Source organism: Micropterus salmoides, unplaced genomic scaffold (genome assembly GCF_014851395.1).
Source record: "Micropterus salmoides isolate LMB-PRFRI ecotype aquatic unplaced genomic scaffold, ASM1485139v1 Ms_hic_scaffold_16, whole genome shotgun sequence".
In the NCBI taxonomy this organism is placed as follows: Eukaryota; Metazoa; Chordata; class Actinopteri; order Centrarchiformes; family Centrarchidae; genus Micropterus; species Micropterus salmoides.
The window spans coordinates 239,582-267,091 of record NW_024040707.1 but is presented as its reverse complement, the minus strand read 5'-3'; the positions used below and the strand labels follow the sequence as shown (position 1 = coordinate 267,091).

At 49.0% G+C, this 27,510-nt stretch overlaps 1 protein-coding gene across 1 annotated transcript in view; it reads right to left on the bottom strand.

The window, feature by feature from the left end:
• plxna3 (plexin A3) overlaps nt 1–23,639 on the bottom strand; it is a 132,229-nt gene extending 108,590 nt beyond the window's left edge. The window contains exon 1 of the mRNA XM_038722619.1: nt 23,389–23,639. The gene's annotated coding sequence lies outside the window, so the exon portion shown is untranslated. The remainder of the gene's footprint in view (nt 1–23,388) is intronic.
• Between the last annotated feature and the right edge of the window lie 3,871 nt (nt 23,640–27,510).

Genomic DNA, 27,510 nt, shown 5'->3' with positions numbered 1-27,510 from the left:
TTGTTCTCATCTGTGACCCCACGATGGTGGAACGAGCTGCCGCACGCCATCAGAGCAGCGGCGTCCCTCTCTGACTCCAAGAAGCTCCTGAACACTCTGCAGAGAACACTTCCTCTGATAACACCTCTGACATCCTCACAGCTCTCCTGTAGTGATTGGACTAGTCGTTAACTCTTCCTTCTTCCTCCAGGTCTTTACCCACCGGTGCTGTACGAGCAGCTCTCACTGGGATCTGCTGTCACTCATTATCCATTAATCTGTCCATCATTTCCACGATTAATCGATTAGTTTGGTGTGTTACTATACTGATGCTTCTGTGTTGCTCCTCACATTTAAGTTGCTTTGAATAAACGAGTCTGCCAGATGAGTAAGTGTACACGAGTGGGAACAAAGTGCTCCTGTCAGCCTCTCGCTGCAGCTCCAGGAGGAAGTACAGCCTTCAGACCATCAGCTGCGACAACAACAAAATTTCTGATGCAGAGATGGAGAATCCATCCTGCCGTCTCCTCCAGAGACAACGAACAAACACGTCAACCTTCAACAGACACTTCCAGTTTCTGCTCAGCTGAGCAGCAGATTACTGCACGATCTTTCAATCAGCATTATTTGTTCAGTACACAGGAAATGGCAACAAACATGCTCAGAAACATCTGATTCTGGGTCAAACTTTTCTTTGATTTATACGCCAGCGTTACTCACACGCTGATTTTCCTTGGGCAGGCCGCCGAGGTACGTTAATGGCCGCCCAGTGACAGGCCCAGATACGTTAAAGGCCGCCGAGATACATTGATGGCTGCCCAGTGACAGCCGCCCAGTGACGGGTCCAGATACGTTGACGGCCGCCCAGTGACGGGCCCAGATACATTGACGGCTGCCCAGTGACAGCCGCCCAGTGACGGGTCCAGATACGTTGACGGCCGCCCAGTGACGGGCCCAGATACATTGACGGCTGCCCAGTGACAGCCGCCCAGTGACGGGTCCAGATACGTTGACGGCCGCCCAGTGACAGCCGCCCAGTGACGGGCCCAGATACGTTGACGGCCGCCCAGTGACGGGTCCAGATACGTTGACGGCCGCCCAGTGACGGGCCCAGATACGTTGACGGCCGCCCAGTGACGGGCCCAGATACGTTGACGGCCGCCCAGTGACGGGCCCAGATACGTTGACGGCCGCCCAGTGACGGCCGCCCAGATACGTTGACAGCTGCCCAGTGACGGCCGCCCAGTGACGGGCCCAGATACGTTGACAGTCGCCCAGTGACGGGCCCAGATACGTTGACAGCCGCCCAGTGACGGGCCCAGATACGTTAAAGGCCGCCCAGATACATTGATGGCTGCCCAGTGACAGCCGCCCAGTGACGGGTCCAGATACGTTGACGGCCGCCCAGTGACGGGCCCAGATACGTTGACGGCCGCCCAGTGACGGGCCCAGATACGTTGACAGTCGCCCAGTGACGGCCGCCCAGTGACGGGTCCAGATACGTTGACAGCTGCCCAGTGACGGCCGCCCAGTGACGGGCCCAGATACGTTGACAGCTGCCCAGTGACGGCCGCCCAGTGACGGGCCCAGATACGTTGACAGCTGCCCAGTGACGGGCCCAGATACGTTGACAGCCGCCCAGTGACGGGCCCAGATACGTTGACAGTCGCCCAGTGACGGGCCCAGATACGTTGACAGTCGCCCAGTGACGGGCCCAGATACGTTGACAGCTGCCCAGTGACGGCCGCCCAGTGACGGGCCCAGATACGTTGACAGTCGCCCAGTGACGGGCCCAGATACGTTGACAGCCGCCCAGTGACGGGCCCAGATACGTTGACAGCCGCCCAGTGACGGGCCCAGATACGTTGACAGCTGCCCAGTGACGGCCGCCCAGTGACGGGCCCAGATACGTTGACAGCTGCCCAGTGACGGCCTCCCTGTGACGGGCCCAGATACGTTGACAGCTGCCCAGTGACGGCCGCCCAGTGACGGGCCCAGATACGTTGACGGCCGCCCAGTGACGGCCGCCCAGATACGTTGACAGCTGCCCAGTGACGGCCGCCCAGTGACGGGCCCAGATACGTTGACAGCCGCCCAGTGACGGGCCCAGATACGTTGACAGCCGCCCAGTGACGGGCCCAGATACGTTGACAGCCGCCCAGTGACGGGCCCAGATACGTTGACAGCCGCCCAGTGACGGGCCCAGATACGTTGACGGCCGCCCAGTGACAGCCGCCCAGTGACGGGTCCAGATACGTTGACGGCTGCCCAGTGACGGGCCCAGATACGTTGACGGCCGCCCAGTGACAGCCGCCCAGTGACGGGTCCAGATACGTTGACGGCCGCCCAGTGACGGCCGCCCAGATACGTTGACAGCTGCCCAGTGATGGCCGCCCAGTGACGAGCCCAGATACGTTAACGGCCGCCCAGATACGTTGACAGCCGCCCAGTGACGGGCCCAGATACGTTGACAGCTGCCCAGTGACGGCCGCCAGTGACGGGTCCAGATACGTTGACAGCTGCCCAGTGACGGCCGCCCAGTGATGAGCCCAGATACGTTAAAGCCCGCCCAGATACATTGACGGCTGACCAGTGACGGGTCCAGATACGTTGACAGCTGCCCAGTGACGGCCGCCCAGTGATGAGCCCAGATACGTTAACGGCCGCCCAGATACGTTGACAGCTGCCCAGTGATGGCCGCCCAGTGACGAGCCCGGATACGTTAACGGCCGCCCAGATACGTTGACAGCCACCCAGTGACGGCCGCCCAGTGACGGGTCCAAATACGTTGACAGCCGCCCAGTAACGGGCCCAGATACGTTGACAGTCGCCCAGTGACGGCCGCCCAGTGACGGGTCCAAATACGTTGACAGCCGCCCAGTGACGGGCCCAGATACGTTGACAGCCGCCCAGTGACGGGCCCAGATACGTTGACAGTCGCCCAGATACGTTGACGGCTGCCCAGTGACGGGCCCAGATACGTTAACGGCCGCCCAGTGACGGGCCCAGATACGTTGACAGCCGCCCAGTGACGGGCCCAGATACGTTGACAGTCGCCCAGTGACGGGCCCAGATACGTTGACAGCTGCCCAGTGATGGCCGCCCAGTGACGAGCCCAGATACGTTAACGGCCGCCCAGATACGTTGACAGCCACCCAGTGACGGCCGCCCAGTGACGGGTCCAAATACGTTGACAGCCGCCCAGTAACGGGCCCAGATACGTTGACAGCCGCCCAGTGACGGCCGCCCAGTGATGGGCCCAAATACGTTGACAGCCGCCCAGTGACGGGCCCAGATACGTTGACAGTCGCCCAGATACGTTGACGGCTGCCCAGTGACGGGCCCAGATACGTTAACGGCCGCCCAGTGACGGGCCCAGATACGTTGACAGTCGCCCAGTGACGGGCCCAGATACGTTGACAGTCGCCCAGTGACGGGCCCAGATACGTTGACAGCTGCCCAGTGACGGGCCCAGATACGTTGACAGCTGCCCAGTGACGGCCGCCCAGTGACGGGCCCAGATACGTTGACAGTCGCCCAGTGACGGGCCCAGATACGTTGACAGCCGCCCAGTGACGGGCCCAGATACGTTGACAGCCGCCCAGTGACGGGCCCAGATACGTTGACAGCTGCCCAGTGACGGCCGCCCAGTGACGGGCCCAGATACGTTGACAGCTGCCCAGTGACGGCCGCCCTGTGACGGGCCCAGATACGTTGACAGCTGCCCAGTGACGGCCGCCCAGTGACGGGCCCAGATACGTTGACAGCTGCCCAGTGACGGCCGCCAGTGACGGGTCCAGATACGTTGACAGCTGCCCAGTGACGGCCGCCCAGTGACGGGCCCAGATACGTTGACAGCTGCCCAGTGACGGCCGCCCAGTGACGGGCCCAGATACGTTGACAGCTGCCCAGTGACGGCCGCCCAGTGACGGGTCCAAATACGTTGACAGCCGCCCAGTAACGGGCCCAGATACGTTGACAGCCGCCCAGTGACGGCCGCCCAGTGATGGGCCCAAATACGTTGACAGCCGCCCAGTGACGGGCCCAGATACGTTGACAGTCGCCCAGATACGTTGACGGCTGCCCAGTGACGGGCCCAGATACGTTGACAGCTGCCCAGTGACGGCCGCCCAGTGACGGGCCCAGATACGTTGACAGCTGCCCAGTGACGGCCGCCCAGTGACGGGCCCAGATACGTTGACAGCTGCCCAGTGACGGCCGCCCAGTGACGGGCCCAGATACGTTGACAGCCACCCAGTGACGGCCGCCCAGTGACGGGTCCAAATACGTTGACAGCCGCCCAGTAACGGGCCCAGATACGTTGACAGCCGCCCAGTGACGGCCGCCCAGTGATGGGCCCAAATACGTTGACAGCCGCCCAGTGACGGGCCCAGATACGTTGACAGTCGCCCAGATACGTTGACGGCTGCCCAGTGACGGGCCCAGATACGTTAACGGCCGCCCAGTGACGGGCCCAGATACGTTGACAGTCGCCCAGTGACGGGCCCAGATACGTTGACAGTCGCCCAGTGACGGGCCCAGATACGTTGACAGTCGCCCAGTGACGGGCCCAGATACGTTGACAGCTGCCCAGTGACGGCCGCCCAGTGACGGGCCCAGATACGTTGACAGTCGCCCAGTGACGGGCCCAGATACGTTGACAGCCGCCCAGTGACGGGCCCAGATACGTTGACAGCCGCCCAGTGACGGGCCCAGATACGTTGACAGCTGCCCAGTGACGGCCGCCCAGTGACGGGCCCAGATACGTTGACAGCTGCCCAGTGACGGCCGCCCTGTGACGGGCCCAGATACGTTGACAGCTGCCCAGTGACGGCCGCCCAGTGACGGGCCCAGATACGTTGACAGCTGCCCAGTGACGGCCGCCAGTGACGGGTCCAGATACGTTGACAGCTGCCCAGTGACGGCCGCCCAGTGACGGGCCCAGATACGTTGACAGCTGCCCAGTGACGGCCGCCCAGTGACGGGCCCAGATACGTTGACAGCTGCCCAGTGACGGCCGCCCAGTGACGGGCCCAGATACGTTGACAGCTGCCCAGTGACGGCCGCCCAGTGACGGGCCCAGATACGTTGACAGCTGCCCAGTGACGGCCGCCCAGTGACGGGTCCAGATACGTTGACAGCTGCCCAGTGACGGCCGCCCAGTGACGGGTCCAGATACGTTGACAGCTGCCCAGTGACGGGCCCAGATACGTTGACAGTCGCCCAGTGACAGCCGCCCAGTGACGGGTCCAGATACGTTGACAGCTGCCCAGTGACGGCCGCCCAGTGACGGGTCCAGATACGTTGACAGCTGCCCAGTGACGGCCGCCCAGTGACGGGTCCAGATACGTTGACAGCTGCCCAGTGACGGGTCCAGATACGTTGACAGTCGCCCAGTGACGGGCCCAGATACGTTAATGGCCACCCAGTGACGTCTGGCGACCCAATTAAACATTTTGCAGAGTAACACACAGAGATGTAACGTGTTACGTTACAAGACGTGGACACGGTGGATATTTTACAAGCTTTTCAAACCATTTTTGAACTTTAATAAAAGCTTACTTTAAGTACAGATCTGTGATATCAGCTCTGACTCCACAGTCGGATCGTTTCACATTTACTTTACAATCGAATGTTTTATTATTAACAGCCCTGCCGTCTGAAGGCTCGCTGGTCATTAACAAAGGCATCTTCCCGTCTCTGCATCTGAGGTGCGTTTCCATCAGCATGAGAATAAGAAAGAAAAAGCCAGTTTTTGAACAGGAGTCACTGAAAGCAGCTGGTGAATTCGCTGCGTCAGGAAAACATTCAGCAGTGACCTTCAGAGAGTCGGACATCAGCAACACTGACTTCACCTCCTGCACTGTGTTTTCTCTCACACTCACCAGTTTAGATCTTCCAGAGAAATCAGATCTCTGAATTAGCAATGAAAACTAATAATTATACCCCCCCCCCCCCATCTGTGTGCCCGAGGCTCTGATTGGAAACACCCAGCAAAGAAACTTTGTGCTGCAGCTTCCTGGTTTGGGTGGGGGTCTGATGGAGGTGGAGGGGGCGGAGATAAGAGGAGACTCAGATAGAGAGGGAGCGACGGAGGTAAGAGATCCAGCTCCACTCCATCTACTGCTGAAACCATCCGTCAGCTGCAGAGAAGCAAAGACTAACTATAAACACACGAATAAATTATCTTATTCTCCATATTTGCCATCGTCATTCAAAAGACAAGAGAGCTGCAGCTAATGCTAATGCTAATCACTTTCATTATCCATTAATCTGTCCATCATTCCCACGATTAATCGATTAGTTTGGTCTGTAAAATGTCAGAATGACATAGGCCCTGAGATTTACTTAGCGAGACTTCACAATATGCAATATTAGTTTCACGAGAATAAGACGCAAAGATCCTTAAACAGTGTTTTAAAGATATATGAGTGGGGGGTCATTACACACCTCATTTGTTGCATTCTGGTGAAAGTTTCGGCACCAATTTATAGTGGAATTTTTTATTTATGTAAAAGGAAACACAAAATTCAGGGAGCACGTTACATATCAAAATTTATAAAATATAACAGAAAGCAGAGCAGCTCTCCGTCATTCTGTGCTGCTCTCAGATCTGTTTCTCCTGTAACATCGTCCCTGCTGAGGCAACACGCATGCAGCCGGGATTCACTCTTCTCTCCTCTTTTGTCAGGTTCACAGGGAGAGAACGGAAAACTTGGCCAAAAAGAAGCTGTGTCAGGAAGTTGTTCCTGACGACTGCTGCACATTTTGGGTCATTTTATAATCAGCTGCTTGTTTTTGTTTTCTTTTTTGGACGATGCACATTTGTTTCTTCTGTATTTGAAATTGCATTGCATTTTTTCTTAATGTGCAAATAAACCTTTCTAAAGGCATTTTCATTTGTTATTTAACTGCAAGCTGTATTTCAGAACGTTTTTTAACACATTATGTTTTACAAAAGTGGAGAGGACATGTCCCCAGCGTCCCCAGTGTAAAAGACACCTATGCCAAAACCCAAATATATTCAGTTTCCTGTCACAGAGCAGGAAAGAAACCGGGAAATATTCACATTTAAGAAGCTGGAATCAGAAAATTTGGACATTTTTCTTGGTAAATGACTTAGATTTGATTAATGTTGTGTGAGATGCAGAAACTGCTGACCAGTGAGCGGCTGAGTCGCCCTACAGCTGCAGAAACAATGGAAACAGAACCAGAGCTGGTGTTTGAGAGAGAGCGGCAACGATTAGCCGATTAGTTCTCAACTGTTAGATTAATCTGCAAATATTTTGACAATCCATGAATCAAGTTATTTAAGAAAAACACGTCAAGCTTCTTAAACTTGAAGCTTTCCTGGTGTCTTTGCTCCTCTGTGACCGGAAACTGAATCTCTTCGGGTTGTGGACAAAACGTTTGAGGACGTCACTCTGATACACAGCTTTCACCATTTTCTGACATTTTTTAACCAAACAACTAATCGATTAATCGTGTAAATGAGCCCCAGTTTAAGAGTGAATTATTCTCCGCAGTGTAACTATATCTATGGATATTTAACACTGATGCTGTCAGCTTAGAGCTGCTGATAAATCGGCTTCGGCGTGCAGGTATCAGCTGATTAATGAGTACCTCCACCAGGAGACAAAGCTGCCCCAGAGATGGTCATCAGCTGTAATAATCTCATCAGGACTTCCTGTCTGCGCGGCTGAAAGCTCCAGCAGTAAGGGGCCCTTGAGTCTGTTACATTTAGAGAGAACGGATTAAATGCTGTTTAATATGTGATAGAATATAAAAAGTTTTTCACTACAGTAAATTAAAGTGTGAAAGCTGCAGACAGGATGCTCCTCTGTGACTGTGGGATGCTGGTGAAACAATAACGGGTCTAATTCTGTTGTGTCACTTCCTGTAACGACAGCGAGCTGTGAACCACCGTGTACTTTAATTTAACTGCGTCTCCCACTGTAATTACAAACCGCTGTAAACTGTCTCACGGTGCTATTACGAGCTACAGCGCTACCACGCTAACACCCTGTCCTGGCAGTGATCCCTTCGCTGTCCGTCTGTAAATCTGAGCCTCCTCCTGCTGCTGTCTCTCTGCAGACACAGGAAGGCTTCGCTTCAACAAAGCACGGCGGTTAATCACAGACAGTATGTTTGTCTAACGCAAGAATATCTTTGTAAAGCTGTTCACCACATCTTCCCTGTTTCAGCATTTGTTATCAGCCGCTGTTTCTGCTCCTCCGGCCGCCGTGGCGCCGGGCGGGACTCCAGAGTCGCATTGTTCACGCTGATAACACCCTCATGTCTGTGCAGTGAATATGAAGCTACAGCCAGCAGCTGTTAGCTTAGCTTAGCATTGAGACTAGAAACAGAGGGAAACAGCTAGCCTGGCTCTGTCTGAAGGGAACAGAGTCTCCCTTCCAGCAGCTGTTAGCTTAGCTTAGCATAGTGACTAGAAACAGAGGGAAACAGCTAGCCTGGCTCTGTCTGAAGGGAACAGAGTCTCCCTTCCAGCAGCTGTTAGCTTAGCTTAGCATAGTGACTAGAAACAGAGGGAAACAGCTAGCCTGGCTCTGTCTGAAGGGAACAGAGTCTCCCTTCCAGCAGCTGTTAGCTTAGCTTAGCATAGTGACTAGAAACAGAGGGAAACAGCTAGCCTGGCTCTGTCTGAAGGGAACAGAGTCTCCCTGCCAGCAGCTGTTAGCTTAGCTTAGCATAGTGACTAGAAACAGAGGGAAACAGCTAGCCTGGCTCTGTCTGAAGGGAACAGAGTCTCCCTTCCAGCAGCTGTTAGCTTAGCTTAGCATAGTGACTAGAAACAGAGGGAAACAGCTAGCCTGGCTCTGTCTGAAGGGAACAGAGTCTCCCTTCCAGCAGCTGTTAGCTTAGCTTAGCATAGTGACTAGAAACAGAGGGAAACAGCTAGCCTGGCTCTGTCTGAAGGGAACAGAGTCTCCCTGCCAGCAGCTGTTAGCTTAGCTTAGCATAGAGACTAGAAACAGAGGGAAACAGCTAGCCTGGCTCTGTCTGAAGGGAACAGAGTCTCCCTGCCAGCAGCTGTTAGCTTAGCTTAGCATAGAGACTAGAAACAGAGGGAAACAGCTAGCCTGGCTCTGTCTGAAGGGAACAGTAGCTCTAAAGCTCCCTGATTAACATCTGTTATCAGTCTGGAGTGATGTCATTGGACAGTGATTATCAGGATGTTGTTCTGATACTCTGTACTTACAGAGCCTCGCATGGCCAAGCTCCGTCTTACATCCAGAATCTACTGCACACACACACTTCTGGTCGCTCTGAGGTCTTCAGACCGAGACCTTTCAACTGTTCCCAGAACACGTTTTAAAACAAGAGGTGATGGTGCTTTCTGTGTGGTGGCTCTGGAACGCTCTTCCTTTAGCCTTGAGAGCCTTGGATTCTGTGGAAACTTATAGAAAACACCTTAAGTCACATCTTTTTAGACAAGCGTTTAACTAGCCATATGGTTTTGTATTTCATGTGTTGTTGTTTTTATTTGTTTTATTTTATACTATTTTTTACTGTGAAGCACTTTGTGACCCCTCTTGTCTGTGAAAGGTGCTATATAAATAAAGTTTACTTACTTACTGATGTTAGCCACCAGCGCCAACATCCATTAGCTGTGTGTGTGTTACCACAGACCACACGCGCAGTATTAGCCGCCACCACTCTATCAAACGGTTATCTCATTAGAGTGACCTGCTGTTAATCACATGACTGAGTTTTTTGTGTACCGGCTGGTCTGATGGAAACCAGAGACTCTGAGCGTATAAACACGTCTGACCCTGAGCGGCGACGGCAGCCATGTTGGCGGACAGACAGAGTTAGAGGCTGATAAAGAACCATGTGGTGGGTTAAAGAGCTGCTTTCAGCTGCTCGTTCTGGTTGTTTGGTCTCAGTGTTTCCTGATGAACCAACTGTTCTCTACCTGTCCAGCACAGGTACATCAATGGGCCTTAACAGGAAGCTTCTTCAGCAGACGTTCTGGTGACCTTTGAACTCTCGAGTATATATCAACCTGAGGTGACAGAAAGTCCTGTGACTGACAGGAGTCGCGCTGCGTTTCACTGCAGGCTGCATTTAGTTCCTCCGGCGTCATAAAGAGCTCAGAGACCACATGCCGGACTGAGCCGGACTTCCTCCATCACAGAGAAACAGACCAATCAGCTCATTTACAGTTTGAGTTCACGTCAAGATTATCAGAATACACCAAGTATTAAGTATAAGTGTAAGTATAAGTGAAGTAGTGGGCATGATTTCTACCGTCAACCTTCAGTCAGTTGAAAACGACCTGACGTGTTGCACTACGGATGCTGTGGCAGGAGGAGGAGGAGGAAGCCTTTCTGTAAGCAGCAACTGTGGCGCGAGTTCCAGGTGAGGACGCTGAATAGGACTGCTAACCTACAGAAACGCTCATTTCTTCGTCTCTACAAAGCGCTCCAGTGGTTTCTGACCGGGCAGCTGTGATTGGCTCTCACGTGGGCCGGAGCTCGCACTAATGAACTGAATTAAGGAGAGGACGGGTAATTTGGTCATTTGGCGAGAAACAGAGAAACCAAAGAAATACAACACGGAGACTCAGCGGAGGGAGGAGCGGAGGGTTAAAGGAGCAGTCCCACATTTTATAACAAACCACACAACAGGGACCAACACTCAGGATCCTGGTCTCCTTATTCAGATCCTCAGACGTCCACATGTCTGTCTGCAGGAAGTGGTTCTCAGTATCTATTCTGCAACACTGACATTTCCTTCTGACAATAAAATCATGCAAACTGCGACTCTAAAACCAACCGGTGGTTTTAAGAGTTGTTATTCCTGTAACCCAACATCCTGCACCGCTGCTAACGGCTCGTCACACTGGAAGGTGTTTCTCCCTCCTCAGTCTGAGGCTCACCTGCGATCTGCAAACAGGTAAAGAGCCATTGACGAGCACAACAGTTTGAACCAAAGCCACAGCGCACAAGATGCGCACTATCTGTTATCAATACACACGTTGAAAGTTGCATTTACCGGGACGTACGCTCTCTCTCTCTCTCTCACCCCAAATAGCATTCATAGCCCGCTGCTTATGGTGCAGGTTAGGAATAAAAGAAGCATTCACAAGCTCAATCAGAAGACGACTGAAGACATTGGCATAGTAGCAGTGGTGCATGTATCAAATAGGCCTCCATACTTCTTAATGCTTGGCCAAATGTTCATAACACAACATCACTGAAGACTAACAACCGAGTACCAGACCAACAGAGTATAGACAATGATTCAGGTAGCCTGACCTGGCCCAGGGCCCAGGGCCCTGTGGCAAGTGCTGTCTGTGGAGCTCATTATCTATGTGTACACAACCGCAGTAAAAGCAATAAGGTTACTTCAGCAGACTATTCATTCACAGCTAAATCCAGGCAAGCAAAGTCAAACAAACAATATAACCACATTAACAATCGCACAAATAGCTGCAGTTCAGTTCAGAGAGAGAAGGAGGTGACATTTCACTCCTCCTATCTGAAAAGGAACGGCGTTCTCCTGTCTGTCATGGAGGTGAAGTGGTCAATAACCAAGTTATAGAATGTCCCACTGGCTTTTTGTCCTCCGCAACAACAGAGTCAGTTGAGTTTGGCGCTACCAGCTAGCCACTCTGTACGGATCTAGTTTTTCATCTCCACGCCCAGCTCCAGTTTTTTCCGTTGGTCTTCCGTCAGATTTAATCTTAAGTTGCTGCTGTAGTGGTAGTTTAGTAAAACTATTTATTATAACTAAAAACAGCAAATCTCCACCCTCCATAACTGCACCAGCTAAAGTTGCTAACAGCTCCTGTTATTTCATCTGAATGAGTTGATCGCATGCTGTGATTTGATTGGCCCCTTGGCATCGTCCTGACTAATCACAGCTAGGCAGTGGCGTGACAGTGGCCTCATCTGATTGGTTAATCATTTCATTTTGGGATGCCAACTCTGCCTGGCATCCTGGCGTAGTCCGACTGAAGGCCAGTCTACGGTGGTGCGATAGTGTTTCACCACAAATCCAACGCGTAGCATTTAGAGGGGCGCTGTTTCACATAAGACAGTGAGAAATGGGGAAGAGATGAACGCAACAGCTTAAAAGATTTATCAAAACTATAAACACTGTGTTTTTATTGAAATGATAGAGTCTGATAAAAACAGAGGAAGCCTGGCTTCCCTTGGCTTCTGGGAGAAAACGCCACTGGTTGATGGATGACGTTTGTACAGCAGACAAAAAGCAGGAGTCCTCTCAGCAGCTTCGCTGCAGACACTGATCTGTGCCGAGCTGCCGTCACTACAGGTGTCGCACGGTCGCCTTACATTCAAGCCTCAGCTGCCCCCCCGCTGCCGCAGACTGTTCAGCCATCATCAGAAATAATAAACCATCAATAAGCAGAAGAAGAGCTCAGATCAGCGTCTTCTGTCGGACGGGCCACGAGCTGCTCAGAGGACGTCCTGAAACTGCAGCAGGTCACCTGCAGAGTAACTGGTGTAGCCACCACCAGCATCCTGCTTCCTCTCTGAATGAGCCTTTCAGTGTAGTAACTTGGACTGCAGACATTCAGCTCTAACTGCTCCGCGTGTAGCGGGTAACCTCAGGCTGCACCTTGATACCAAACACCACACAGTCATGACACCGGATCGCTTCTGATCAATCTGCAACCGCTGGAGACGAGAGGTGAACACCTTCACATGTGACAGCTTTGGGAAACACAACTAGTCTTTAGTTTCACCACATCACCTCTGTGAGGTAAAATGGCTGCTGTGACATCACTGGCAAGGGGCGTGACTCAGCAGAGTTCATGGCTTTGCTGTGATGTAAAACCTCCACGCTGTGTGATAAATGAGCTGAAACCGGTCCGGCCCTTTAAAATTCACGCTTTCCAGAGTTTTATCTCTGGCTCTGATCTGTCCGTCAGCTGTTCTGTGTGAATGTGTGTCCTGCACAAGTTAAAGCTGAAAAGCGTTCTTGTTTTAAAGTGAGGGGCGCCGCCGGCCTCGCTGCTGGCCTCATTAGCGCCTGATAAAACCCATTTACCTGACGCCTGAACTGCAAACATTAACAGCAGCTATTTTAAAAGCTGAACGCAGCTGCTTCGGTCATTAACAGCCACAAGGTTTCATTTCACAGCTGAGCTTCAACACGTTCTCTTCAAGAGTGGAGAACATCTTCGGTTCTTCCACCAGTCAAAGTGCTGATACAACGGATGTCACCTCGAGGCCGTATGGTTAGACTCTACATTCCTGCTTCCTGCTCAGAGACACAGCGTTGCAGACGTGATGATTAAAATAGGCCTCCAGCCATCTTGTCTCCCTGTTCTCTTCATCACCTGACCTCTTCCTTCATCAGGCGGTCACAGCGTCAGTGATGCAGGAGCTGGAGCTAATCCTGCAGATGACCTCCCTCAACGACAGAGACTGCAGATTAGGAGAATCTGAATATAAACCAGATATTATCACAGCGTCACTGCAGATAAAATATTCTGTTTAATATTCTACAGAATGATCTTTATACAGAGCAACCCTCTCAGTGTATCTGCAGTGTTCAGATTGCAGTCATGATTATATTTATTATCTATTCTCTTTATTATCTGTAAGTGGAGGTTCACTGTGCACACAACGTTCACAACCACTGGTGAAACATTATACCAGGTTTCAGGGCCAACAGCAAATGCACTGTCTCAGAGAACAGGACACAGATTTAAGTACTGCAGTCCACATTTACTTTCTTCTCATGCCACCACATCTCAGAGGGAAATATTGTACTTTTTACTTCAATATATTTATCTGACAGCTTCAGTTACTTTACAAACCAAACAATCAATGGAGGAAATAATGAGCAGGCTGATCCAGAACGAAAAGAATCATCAGCAGCAGTTTGATACTAAACAGTTCAGAATGAGCTCCAGCTCAACAACTGCAGCAGCAGCAGGCACATTTTACTGATTATACTTTTTATTTTTAACATTTCCTTTGTTTTCACTGCTTTGTGTAAATCAAGGTCACCCAGAAGAAGAACTCCTGCAGGTTTAATTAAACATTTTACTTGATGTGTCTACAAAACAAACCATCAAAACAGAAAGATCACTGGCGACACTGAAAAAGGAAACAAGCCAGGGGTTTCCTCACTCTGCAGCTAAAAGTATTTGCAGTCACAGATTACGGAGACGACACCTTGCTGTGCTATCAGCGCTTCGTTTCATTACAAAATAAGTCACTGTGGCAACGCTGGACCGTTTGTCAAGGTGTGAGGGTCCAGCCTGGAGCCGACCCGTTGTACCCTGTTGTACCCCGTTGTACCCCCACACTTCTGTACCCTCACCCTGCTGTACCCTGTTGTATCCCCACACTTCTGTACACTCACCATGCTGTACCCTGCTGTACCCCCACACTTCTGTACCCTCACCATGCTGTACCCTGCTGTACCCCCACACTTCTGTACCCTCACCATGCTGTACCCTGTCGTACCCCCACACTTCTGTACCCTCACCATGCTGTACCCTGTCGTACCCCCACACTTCTGTACCCTGCTGTACCCCCACCCTTTTATACCCTCACCCTGCTGTACCCTGCTGTACCCCCACACTTCTGTGCCCTACTGTACCCCCACCCTGCTGTACCCTGCTGTACACCCACACATCTGTACCCTACTGTACCCTCACCCTGCTGTACCCCCACACATCTGTACCCTCACCCTGCTGTACCCTGCTGTACCCCCACACTTCTGTACACTCACCCTGCTGTACCCCCACACTTCTGTACACTCACCCTGCTGTACCCTGCTGTACCCCCACACATCTGTACCCTCACCCTGCTGTACCCCCACACATCTGTACCCTCACCCTGCTGTACCCCCACACATCTGTACACTCACCCTGCTGTACCCTGCTGTACCCCCACACATCTGTACCCTCACCCTGCTGTACCCCCACACATCTGTACACTCACCCTGCTGTACCCCCACACTTCTGTACACTCACCCTGCTGTACCCTGCTGTACACCCACACATCTGTACCCTCACCCTGCTGTACCCCCACACTTCTGTACACTCACCCTGCTGTACCCTGCTGTACCCCCACACTTCTGTGCACTCACCCTGCTGTACCCCCACACTTCTGTACCCTGCTGTACCCCCACACTTTTATACCCTGCTGTACCCCCACACTTTTATACCCTGCTGTACCCCCACACTTTTATACCCTAACCATGCTGTACCCTGTTGTCCCCCAACAGTTTGAGACAGAGTGGTAACACAGCTGGTTAAAAATGTTCAGATAATTCAGCTTTGAAGATTTATTAGAAATAGTGTTAAAATCACACATCCTCAGCTGATAGTCCGACTGTTGGCCAGCTTGTTGAAGTTTTTGTGTCTGCTGAACCTTTGGTATATTTTATTTAAACAATACTCTGTTAAGTCTGCTCAGCTTATCTGAAGTTGTGATTATTGAAGCTAAATATTTGTCAGGATAAGATCTCAGAGCGCGGTCAAAGCTCAGACTGGGACACACTCCAGTTTCTCTTTAATGGTTTAAAAAAGCAAACAGAATGATGAAGCGTTCGACGCAGCCTCAGCGTCTCCATTTAAAGGACCGACCCCCTGTTTTTACACATTTTAACTCATTTACTACAAATCACAGGTACATTCCTGCAGAGCATTTAATGAAACACAGCGCCATGTTTGAGATATGTGGACACGTGTTTATACGTTCCAGAGGAATCCATCTAAAAGCTGATGGCTGCTTCTGGAAAAGGAGTGGAAACTGTGTGCGACTGGAGTTCATGAGCAAAAACATGTAAAGAATAAACTGTTCGGTCCTTTAATGGCTGAAACCAGCAGTAACGCACACAGACAGCCTCCCATTGGTTCAGATAGCATTTCCATCAGCTGCCTCACACACTAACATGCTAACACACACACACACACACAGGATATGCACACACTCGTGAAACATGTTTTCAACCCCCCTGAACTTCAAGGATTACACACACACACACACACACACACACACACACTCGCTTGAGCAGCTACATGTGAGCTTGGAGTTACAAGTTAGTTCCAACATAGACAAAGCTTCAGCCGGGCTGTGACACCACAGCGACGCTCCGGCAAAAATGGATGTACTATTTGGTGCCCTTGATGATCCAAGGGCCTGAAATGTTTCTAGAGACTCGGACTGGAATGGATGAGGAGTCCTGCAGGACTTCTTTATACACCTGAATTTATTATATTTCTATATTTACTCTGTCAGCTCTGCTTTCATCGTCCTTGTGTAGAACAGAAAACACCAAACGCTCGGCTGTCTGAAGGACGAACTCACAACACACACTTCTATGTAAACACACAGACGTATGTGTTTGACCCTGACCTCTCTGAGGAACACACACACACACAGAAACAGCTGCCGGAGGTCAGGAGGCATCGGGGAGGAAGTGAAGGCTGTCAGCTGATTGTTTCCTGCCTGTTCCTCGGCTCATCCTGGATGTGCACGTGTGCGTGCGCGCATTGCTATGGCAGCCGTCGGCGCTTGTAGAAGCAGCAGCTCCGTCAAACTTCACTCCACTTTTTGTTTTTCAGCGTTTTCTGGCTTTATCGCTGAAACTCGAGTTTTCTCTGACAGAAATGTTGTGAAGGAAGACGGGTCATCGTTATTTCGCTCTCAGCATTCTAACTGGACACGTTGACCATCTTCTACAGTTTATTTCTCTTATTCACTGACAATATAGGGGTATGGTGGCCATGTGTTGTTCCACCATTCCTAAAATCAAAAATTTCTTTAGTTTTCAACTGAAGACCTGCACCAGCAGACGGATCTACCCACAGCCAGTAGCTCGTTTCATCATCTTGAATCAAACCAAAGCCTGCTGTGTCGTCAACAGTCACATGATCAGATGCGCTGCTTCTACAATCATTTGTGTAAAGAGTAGAGAGCTGGGACAGGAGCCAAGCAGGACCAGCTTGGACTTAAGGCTGCTCCTAAAAAGTTCCGGTCTGGACTAAGTGGGAAATCAGAAACTGTTGTGCCCACATCTTTACAGAGACCTGGTCCATCAACATCCCAAATGTCAGACTTTCTTTGATTTATTTCATACGTTATCATATTTAAACACACGTTTAACCATCTGTTAAGTTGTGTGTGTGCAGCATGAAGGACTACAAACTGTCTTTACATTATACAACCTTGTGTTTGTCAGGAACCTGAGAAGATTGACCAGCCAAAGATATTTAACCACCCATGAACTAATTCAGTTCTTCGTCTTCAGCATCACTTTAATGAGACTTAGTGAGGCTGCAGGTTATTTATGCTGAATCCACTCTGGTTTTCCTCCTGTAGATCCAGAGTTTTCTTGTTCAGCTGAAAGCTCACAAAGTGACTCAGCGTCAGCCTGCGGAGGTGAGGAGATGAAAACTGACATCAGGTACGTTTCAGCCTGTCGATGCGTCAGCAGGTTTAAATCTCCTCCATCGTGTGGATGTTCCTCCTGCTGTCAGGTTATTTTTCACTACAGAAAATGTGACACTCATCTGTCAGCAGTGGAACGCTCCCCCCCCAGTTCCTACCTGCGTGGTTGTATAAGGCCCCAGGTGGGAACGTGGCCCAAGACTTAATCCTACTACCTGTCCCTGAAGTCCGGCCTGAATGTTGTGAAGGGGCGTTTCAGTTTGAGCCTCTCTTTGCTCTGAATCAGCTGCAAAATGAACCTTCATGTTTCACTGGCTGCTGGAGGCTGCCTGTAGACGACTGATTACCCATTTGATCCTTGTTGTTGATGAACTGCTGTGAATATTTAAGACTTTCTGATATTTTACGACCTTTGAAACTTACAGTTTTTGAATCTAAACAAAAGGTTTAATAGTAAACCCGACTGTGTCAGAGCCTTGAGTCCTGCCTTGGTTTTCCAACAGGTATCAGGTGATCTTTACAGCCCCCGTGTTCCTCCTCCTGCTCCTCACACACAAGCACAGGGGTTCCCAAACTGGGGTTCAGGACCCCCAAAGGGTCCCTAGATCAATCTAAGGAATTAAAAAGATGACGACACAACAGAAAAATCTTAACTTTACTCCACTTAGCAAATTTCTTCTGGGCTTTCAGTCTCATCCTGTGGCCAGAAGACGCTACGATCAAACTATCGGTGAGGACAACATTCTTCAGACTTTTCTCACAAATACAGCGTGAGAGAGAGTTTCACCTGTTCAGGACTCAGAAATCAGTGCTGGAGGAAACATCCTGAGACAGGCCAGGTCGCCTGAGACTACGACGACACTGCAGCGTTTAAGTAACTTTGGTATTTTCCCACCTGGACGCCGTTTCCCCATGTTTTCGTGTCTAAGTCACTAATAGGAACAACAGTTTTTGAAACTGCTCCAGTATTGATCGAACGGCTGCAGCGTAACGTAAAGGTCTTGTTTCTGCTGCTGACAGGCAGAGACTGTTACTGCAGGCGTCCTGGGAGGATCCCTGCAGAGAGAGACCTTTCTATAAAGAGGAAGATCCTTTTAGTTTAACCACAAACAGTCACTGAATTACTGTCTTCAACGCCACCAGACTCCACTGATAAAATCAGTCCTTTTACCTCCACGGCCGCCTCGTCGGTTAGTGTTATTGTGTGACTTTGGGGTTTCTGACCCTTTAAAACGTGACAGATGCAGGCAGAGGCTGACCCCCCCGCTCAGTAAAATGACTGTTTTTATCACTGGAGTCTGGTGGCTGACGAGAGCTGATCTTTCTCTCTGCTGACTCAGCGTTTCCTCAGCGCCAACTCCATCACTGACTCAGCATGTGTTTGTTTATTGTTTATTCTGAGTCTAACTCAATAATAATAAACAATGACGTGTGTGTGTGTATTTCAGTGTGTGTGTTACAGAAAGTCAAAGTGCTTTAGATCAATTACAAACACACACGCAGACGTATATACATGTAATCAATATTCCACAATAAGCAGCAGCGATGGATTTCCAATAGCAGGATGGAACTGGGACGAGGAGTTCCATTAACACACACACCAGGTGGAAAAGGTGAAGCTCGGTGTGGAAATGTGTTGAAGCTTCAGCAGCAGCTGAACTTCTCTCAGACAGGAAGTCACTCACAAAACCACCTGCTTACAACAGCCAGGAAAACTGGTTTCTGACCTGTGGCCCCTCCCTCCTGACCCCACCTGTGGCCCTCAGCATGGTTCCTCGCTCAGTCAGAATCCTCCACCCTTAGCGAGCGCCGTCCTTCCTGTCACATACAGGCTCTGACAGAACCAGCTTCGTATTTCCAACAGGTCTTCGTGTTTCTCTGTGTGTAACCGTGCGACTGGATTTAAGCCTGTAAACTCTGCTGCTTCTTCTTCTTATTAGAAGGAGGCGGCAGGAGTCCCGAGACGCCTCGAGGAGGCGCGAACGCCGGTCACATCAGAGCCTTCACCGCATATCTCAGTCCCTCCCTCTGAGTCATCGTCCTGCTGCTTATGGACCTGCTCCACCTGTCCAGGTGTTTCCCCTCTACATCTAGCCCCGCCCAGTTTTCTCTCCTGCTGCTCCAGCTGAACCTCCAGACTCTTTAAATAACCTCGAGAGAAGAGAAGGTTTAATCTGACTCCAGCTCAGACAGGCGGCTCAGGGGCCCAGCCTGCAGGTTTTTCTTGGTTTCTCAGGAGCACCGAACATTTCAGTTTTTAGTCGGCTGCATCTCTGTCTGACTGGTGGCAGAAGGTGAGAGCCAATCAGACACAGAGAAGGGGCCCTGACACATTTATACTTGTTGGTGTCTGCATCGCTCTGCAGTTACACCGCCAAAACGCTTGCTGCCTGTTAGCCCTCCTCTAACTTCCTGTTGGCCCTCCTCTAACTTCCTGTTGGCCCTCCTCTAACTTCCTGTTGGCCCTCCTCTAACTTCCTGTTGGCCCTCCTCTAACTTCCTGTTGGCCCTCCTCTAACTTCCTGTTGGCCCTCCTCTAACCCTCCCCTCCTCTAACTTCCTGTTGGCCCTCCTCTAACTTCCTGTTGGCCTTCCTCTAACTTCCTGTTGGCCCTCCTCTAACTTCCTGTTGGCCTTCCTCTAACTTCCTGTTGGCCTTCCTCTAACTTCCTGTTGGCCTTCCTCTAACTTCCTGTTGGCCTTCCTCTAACTTCCTGTTGGCCCTCCTCTAACTTCCTGTTGGCCTTCCTCTAACTTCCTGTTGGCCTTCCTCTAACTTCCTGTTGGCCTTCCTCTAACTTCCTGTTGGCCCTCCTCTAACTTCCTGTTGGCCTTCCTCTAACTTCCTGTTAGCCTTCCTCTAACTTCCTGTTGGCCCTCCTCTAACTTCCTGTTGGCCTTCCTCTAACTTCCTGTTAGCCTTCCTCTAACTTCCTGTTGGCCCTCCTCTAACTTCCTGTTGGCCTTCCTCTAACTTCCTGTTAGCCTTCCTCTAACTTCCTGTTGGCCCTCCTCTAACTTCCTGTTGGCCCTCCTCTAACCCTCCCCTCCTCTAACTTCCTGTTAGCCCTCCTCTAACTTCCTGTTAGCCCTCCTCTAACTTCCTGTTAGCCCTCCTCTAACTTCCTGTTGGCCTTCCTCTAACTTCCTGTTGGCCCTCCTCTAACCCCCTGTTGGCCCTCCTCTAACCCCCTGTTGGCCCTCCTCTAACCCCCTGTTGGCCCTCCTCTAACTTCCTGTTGGCCCTCCTCTAACCCTCCCCTCCTCTAACTTCCTGTTGGCCCTCCTCTAACTTCCTGTTGGCCCTCCTCTAACCCTCCCCTCCTCTAACTTCCTGTTGGCCCTCCTCTAACTTCCTGTTGGCCCTCCTCTAACCCTCCCCTCCTCTAACTTCCTGTTGGCCCTCCTCTAACTTCCTGTTGGCCTTCCTCTAACTTCCTGTTGGCCCTCCTCTAACCCCCTGTTGGCCCTCCTCTAACTTCCTGTTGGCCCTCCTCTAACCCTCCCCTCCTCTAACTTCCTGTTGGCCCTCCTCTAACTTCCTGTTGGCCCTCCTCTAACCCTCCCCTCCTCTAACTTCCTGTTGGCCCTCCTCTAACCCTCCCCTCCTCTAACTTCCTGTTGGCCCTCCTCTAACTTCCTGTTGGCCCTCCTCTAACCCTCCCCTCCTCTAACTTCCTGTTGGCCCTCCTCTAACTTCCTGTTGGCCCTCCTCTAACTTCCTGTTCTAGACGTGTGATCGATTGAATGGATCCAACTCAGTGAAACGAGTCTCGGGGGTTCCACCGTTTTACAGCCGCTAGCCAAACAGGAGCGAGTTCAGTCTTGACACGTTTACCACAGGTTCGCAACGCTTTCGTTTGAACGTCACGTTTCCTTGAAACTTTGCGCAACAGGCTTCTGAGTGTGTTTTCTCCCGTTTGGTGGGCGTGTCCCAGGTGAATCCCAGGAAAATTTAGCGCGCTTCTGTTCGTTTGTCGGGCTGATCTCGCTGAATAAAGTTGTGGCCATTTTTTGTTTGTGCTGCTCTTCAAATGAAGACAAAGATTTCCAGGTTTCCTGCTCAGTCACTGACAGAAGGTCAGAATGTTCTGAGGAGGAGCTAAAGGAGCGCCGCTAAATGACAAATGAGAGCGGTTCCTGCTGAGACTGCAGCCTGGAGAAAGTTACCTGATGAACTCTGCTTCAGCACAGAGTCAGTCGCGTCGTGGTTAGAAATTCATTGTTAAAGTAAATATAAACGAATGCAGAAAGTTGGTCTGGATCGTCGGCACAACAGAATACTGAACTTGAGACGACGTTGCAGTGATGTCAAATCATTTTCAGAATACAAAGGGAGGAGAGAGCGCTGACCTCTGACAACTCACCGTGAACTCAAACGTCAGCTCGACCGACCGGTCTTTAAACGCGTCACCGCACTTCTGCTGCTGCTGCGTTCAGGTCACATCACAACTACCGTAACTATGAGTTCTGCTGAAGGGGACGTTCCCTTCATCAACACTCTGCACAGATCACTGAGCGCTTGCTCCTGATCAAATAATCAATATTTAATATCGATATTGATGGTGACAGACTGCCGAAATCAGAAATGATCAACATGTTTAAATGCACTTCTTTATTGTCCGATCTATGATTGATTATTCTGCTGATCACTTTCTGTCATTAGTCGTTAGTATTGTTTTCTGTCAGAAGAAGAAAATTTAAGTGATGAACTGATTTTTCTTTCCACTGACTCATAAATAAGTCACTCTTTATTTCTCCAGCTTTAAACAAACACAATCATCACTGATCAGTGTGATTATTGATCAGCTGCTGATTCACTCTCAAACTCTTTTCTATAAATCAATCAATAAATAAACCTCCATTTTCTCTCCTTGATTATTCACCTGAATCAGATCCAACTGACAGATCAGGATATTGATCAACATGTTTGACACCAGCTGCATCATTTCCATCATCACACAACCATCAGCTACTGATCACTTGATTGATGCAGGATGTTCTTCCTTCACATATCGATCCTTTATCACATAACTGATCACACAGCTGATGCTTTCATTACTGATTATTACAAAGACCTGTTTTATTGTTCTGACTTTAATGTTTATTGATCACTGATCGTGCCGTCCATCATCATGTGACTGAAATGTTATTTCTGAACATTTGCTCACAAATCACATGTTGGACAACTGATGGGATTTCTGATTGATAACCTTCGGCCCATCGATCCCAGCGGGAGGAACAGTTGGGCCGCTTCTCTCACAGGACCCGTATCGATCCGCATCGGTTCTCCTCTTCAGCACATGGACGGACGGGGGAAGGCGGATTCGGTAAAACACAGATGGATATGTGGCGCGTGAGCTGCGGGCAGATCCTGCGGTGCGTCCCGCAGCTCACGCGACGTTTTCACGCCTTTTCTGCGTTTCGCCTGCGATTTTAACCGTTTTTCTGCTGCCCCCCCCACCCCCCTTTGTTCTTCTTTAATGGATCGGCGTCTGGAGCCTCGCTGCCTCCCAGACCCCCTCCTCTCCTCCGCCTCCACCTCCACCTCCCCCACCGCTCTGCCCTCCAACACACGCAGAAAAACACGTTTGCAGCCACAAAACGTTTCTTTACGCTCCAATTTAACCGTTTAAAAGACCAACAACGCAGCGCGCGCGGCTCCGCTCGGTGCACGGACACAAGCCGACCGTGGTTCCAAAATACCCCGAGGGTAAGAGCAGCCCTACCTGGGGTATCAACCCCCACCCGGCCCCGCATCCTCCCCCCACACTCTGCGTGGAAAACAGTAAAAAGGGGAAATTTCCACGCGTAAAAAAACAGGGAGCCGGAGCAGCAGAGGAGCGGTGATGCGGCGGGGAGGCGAGGCGTTTTCCCCCCAAACATCCACACACATACACCCCCCTTCTCCACCAGCACCACCGCGCTACCTCCAGATCTGCCGCCGGACCAGCAGAACTCCCAGCCCATCCACCCAAACACACACGGAACCCTCCGGACTTACCTGCACGGAAACGCGCAGAAAGTCCAATCAGTGATTTAAATCCACAGTCCCACGCGCTGCCGCTGCTCCTTTCTTCTTCTTCGTCTCCTCACATGAAACCTGAGTGAGCTGGGCTCAGGTGTGGGCGGCGGGAGGAGTCCGGACAGGTACAAATGTCATGCGCTCACAGGAGAAATAATAATCCGGAGCAGAAAGAAACACCGCGGCGCGTCCATCCACACACAGCCTGCCTCGGCTCGGCTCGGTCTGCTCCTGCTCCGCCACAGCCAGCCCCCCATCGGGACCATACCACTCTGCACCCGGGTGGGAGGGGGCCGGGTCACTTAGAGGGGGTCAATCAAACCAATTAAATAACGATTAATCGGCTGATTAGAGATCAGCCCGCGACTGATGGTGTCTGTTTGAATATAAATAATTAAATATGATATTTAGATGTGATGCTGAGACAGAGGAGGCGGTGTGTTAGGAGGCTGCAAACAGCTGGTCCCCCCTATAAAAAGCGTTCTTGGTTCAATCCAGCTCCTTAATCTGCTGTTTTTCTCCTCCTAAAACCAGATGTGGAGAGAGAGACTGAGAGAGAGAGCATGACTCACAGCCAGAGAGAGAGAGCTTCAAATATATATATAGAGAGAGATAAAGCTAGAGATGCATGAACAAAATATGGAGAATATAAAGGCAGAGAGATGGAGGAGTACAGAAAAACGTAGGACAGTGACGGAGAGAAGGTAACGAGGGAAAGAAAAAGAATAGAGGAAAAGAAAGGTGGAGGAAAGAAAACAGAAGCAGACCTGTAGATATGGAGGGAAGGAAATACACAAAGAAGAAAGAGAAACAGACAGATGGAGCAATAAACAGGATGACCGAAACAAAGAAGAACCAACAAGCAGAATAATATTTCCACTCACAAAGTGACGTCACGCTTTAACGTTTCCTCTCTGCAGCGATGTAAGAGCGCACTGTGGGGTGTGGTCAGTACACTGTGACATCACTGTTGGGTGTGGCCAACCACAGCTCTCCTGATGCTGCCTGAGGACAGACTGAAACGTTCAACAAGAGAATCAAGACACTAAATCCATTCCTCGTCTTCTAGACCAAAAACAAAACGGAGTCTGCAGCTGTTCTCACTGGGGCTTCGAGCTAAATGCTAACAGTAGCATGCTAACATGCTGGTGTTTAGCAGGTATAATGTTCACCATCTTAGTTTCAAGTGTTGGCTTGCTAACATTAGCATTATTCAGCTAGTTTTAACTGCTTTGTATACAGTTAGCTAGTTTTAACTGCTTTATACAGTTAGCTAGTTTTAACTGTTTTATACAGTTAGCTAGTTTTAACTGCTTTGATATACAGTTAGCTAGTTTTAACTGCTTTGATATACAGTTAGCTAGTTTTAACTGCTTTGATATACAGTTAGCTAGTTTTAACTGCTTTGTATACAGTTTACTAGTTTTCACTGCTTTATACAGTTAGCTAGTTTTAACTGCTTTGATATACAGTTAGCTAGTTTTAACTGCTTTGATATACAGTTAGCTAGTTTTAACTGCTTTGATATACAGTTAGCTAGTTTTAACTGCTTTGTATACAGTTTACTAGTTTTCACTGCTTTATACAGTTAGCTAGTTTTCACTGCTTTTAATACAGTTTGCTAGTTTTAACTGCTTTATACAGTTAGCTAGTTTTAACTGCTTTGTACACAGTTTGCTAGTTTTAACTGCTTTATACAGTTTGCTAGTTTTAACTGCTTTGATATACAGTTAGCTAGTTTTAACTGCTTTGATATACAGTTAGCTAGTTTTAACTGCTTTGATATACAGTTAGCTAGTTTTAACTGCTTTGATATACAGTTAGCTAGTTTTAACTGCTTTATACAGTTAGCTAGTTTTAACTGCTTTGTGTACAGTTTTCTAGTTTTAATTGCTTTATACCGTTAGCTAGTTTTAACTGCTTTATACAGTTAGCTAGTTTTAACTACTTAGATACAGTTAGCTAGTTTTAACTGTTTTGTACACAGTTAGCTAGTTTTAACTGTTTTGTACACAGTTTGCTAGTTTTAACTGCTTTATACAGTTAGCTAGTTTTAACTGCTTTGATATATAGTTAGCTAGTTTTAACTGCTTTATACAGTTAGCTAGTTTTAACTGCTTTTTATACAGTTAGCTAGTTTTCACTGCTTTTAATACAGTTAGCTAGTTTTAACTGCTTTGTATACAGTTTGCTAGTTTTAACTGCTTTGTATACAGTTAGCTAGTTTTAACTGCTTATATATAGGAAGTTAGTTTTAACTGTTTTGTATACAATTAACTAGTTTTAACTGCTTATATATAGTAAGCTAGTTTTAACTGTTTTGTATACAATTAGCTAGTTTTAACTGCTTATATATAGTAAACTAGTTTTAACTGCTTTTTATACATTTAGCTAATTTTAACTGCTTTGTATACAGTTAGCTACAGTAACTTTCTTTCCACCACTCATTTATGTAGCTGGTTGGTGGTCACGATGGGGGTTATTTTGCTATAACCAATCCACAGGGACTGATACAATGGACAGTCCAAAGATCTTGGTTTAAAGAGGAACTTCAGCCAATTGCTGCACGCAGTGGGTGTGACTGTCACCCAGAAAATTACTAAACTAGTTGGATGCAGTTTTTCCCAGAAGAGAAACAGATGGATACATATGTAGGATATTTTTCAGTAGCCCTGCTGACCATCTCAAATGTCCTGCACAGTCAGAAGGTCATCAGAGTCAGTGGAGACGCTTGCTAACACTAACGTTAGCGCGATTACACGATGTTTATTTTTTGTCAAGTAAAATAAACTACATTCAAGTATATTTTCCAAAAGTATATTGTGTTTAGTATTTTACTTTCAAGTAGTACAAATCTATATAAATTAATTAAGAAATTATTATTATATTGCTTCTATATTTTTGCGCAGTTCTGCTTACCAAAATAGTAAACTTTTAATGAGTTTAATAAAATACATCTGAATCTAAATGAAAATGTAATTTTATTCTCTAAATGGTATTTTGTAAAAATACAATTAATATATTAATTATTAAGAATGTACTTTTAAACTGTAGTATTTAAACTAACATTACATTAGTACAGGCACTATTAGACAAATTTGTTTTCATTAAATATTATTGTAATGTAAAATGTACAGAGGGGTACCCACCTGCCACCCCCTGAGTCTGAGCCTCTGCACACCTTTTTATTTACTTTATTTTATTATTCAGAATGACACTGACATTGTTGTTGCTTGAGTTAACAGGAGCTAACCTGAGAGAGAAGATATAAACTCGCCTTCTTTCACACAGCTAACCAATCACAGCATGACGTGGGCCTGAATGTCAGATTGTCGTTTACAGAGAGTTATAAACGTGCTTTTTGACTTCCACGTCATGTCCCAAAAACTTGAGACTTGACTTGATCCAAAAGACTCAGAAGCAGAGCTAAAGTAAAAAGTTTGGGTCTCATCAACACGTCCTTACAAACTGATCATCTGCAGCTAACAGAGGTGAAGTGAAATCTGCTGTCAGTCTGACTTCAGCTGTGGTCCAAAGCAGCAGACTCAGTGTTTCCAGCAGCTGGAGTCTAAAATAACCCTGACCCGGGGCTGGGTTCAGGTTCAGGTTTAGACTGGGGTTAGATCCTGCATGGCTCTGGGCTGCAGGCAGGAGGTCCACCCTGTAATCAACTCTGCGTTTGACAGTTCTGGTTTTGCCTTCGCCCTCTTTTTCTCTGTAATTTTCTTAATTGAAGCCACTCGAGGGGTCTAGCCCTCTCCTCTTTTCATCTCTGCTTCTTTCCACTTCTCCAATTTCCTTTATTCTTTTTCCTTCAACTCTGTTTCCTTCATTTCCTTTAGTTTGTCAAGACAACTTTTAAAGCCCAACATTGCAGCACACAAACACTACGTCTCTAGAGGGAACATTTTAAAGTTAATATAGATGCCAGCGATGTCTTCCCTTCCAGTGAAGAGCTGAAGCATCAGCTGTGTGGAGCGATGAGGAGGCTGCGACCTTCATCACATTAACACATGAAACTAACAGAAACGTCTGATGTCGTCATGTCTCTGTGTGGTTTTCCATCGTCTGACGTCACCTCGCAGTGTCCGCTTCTTCTTC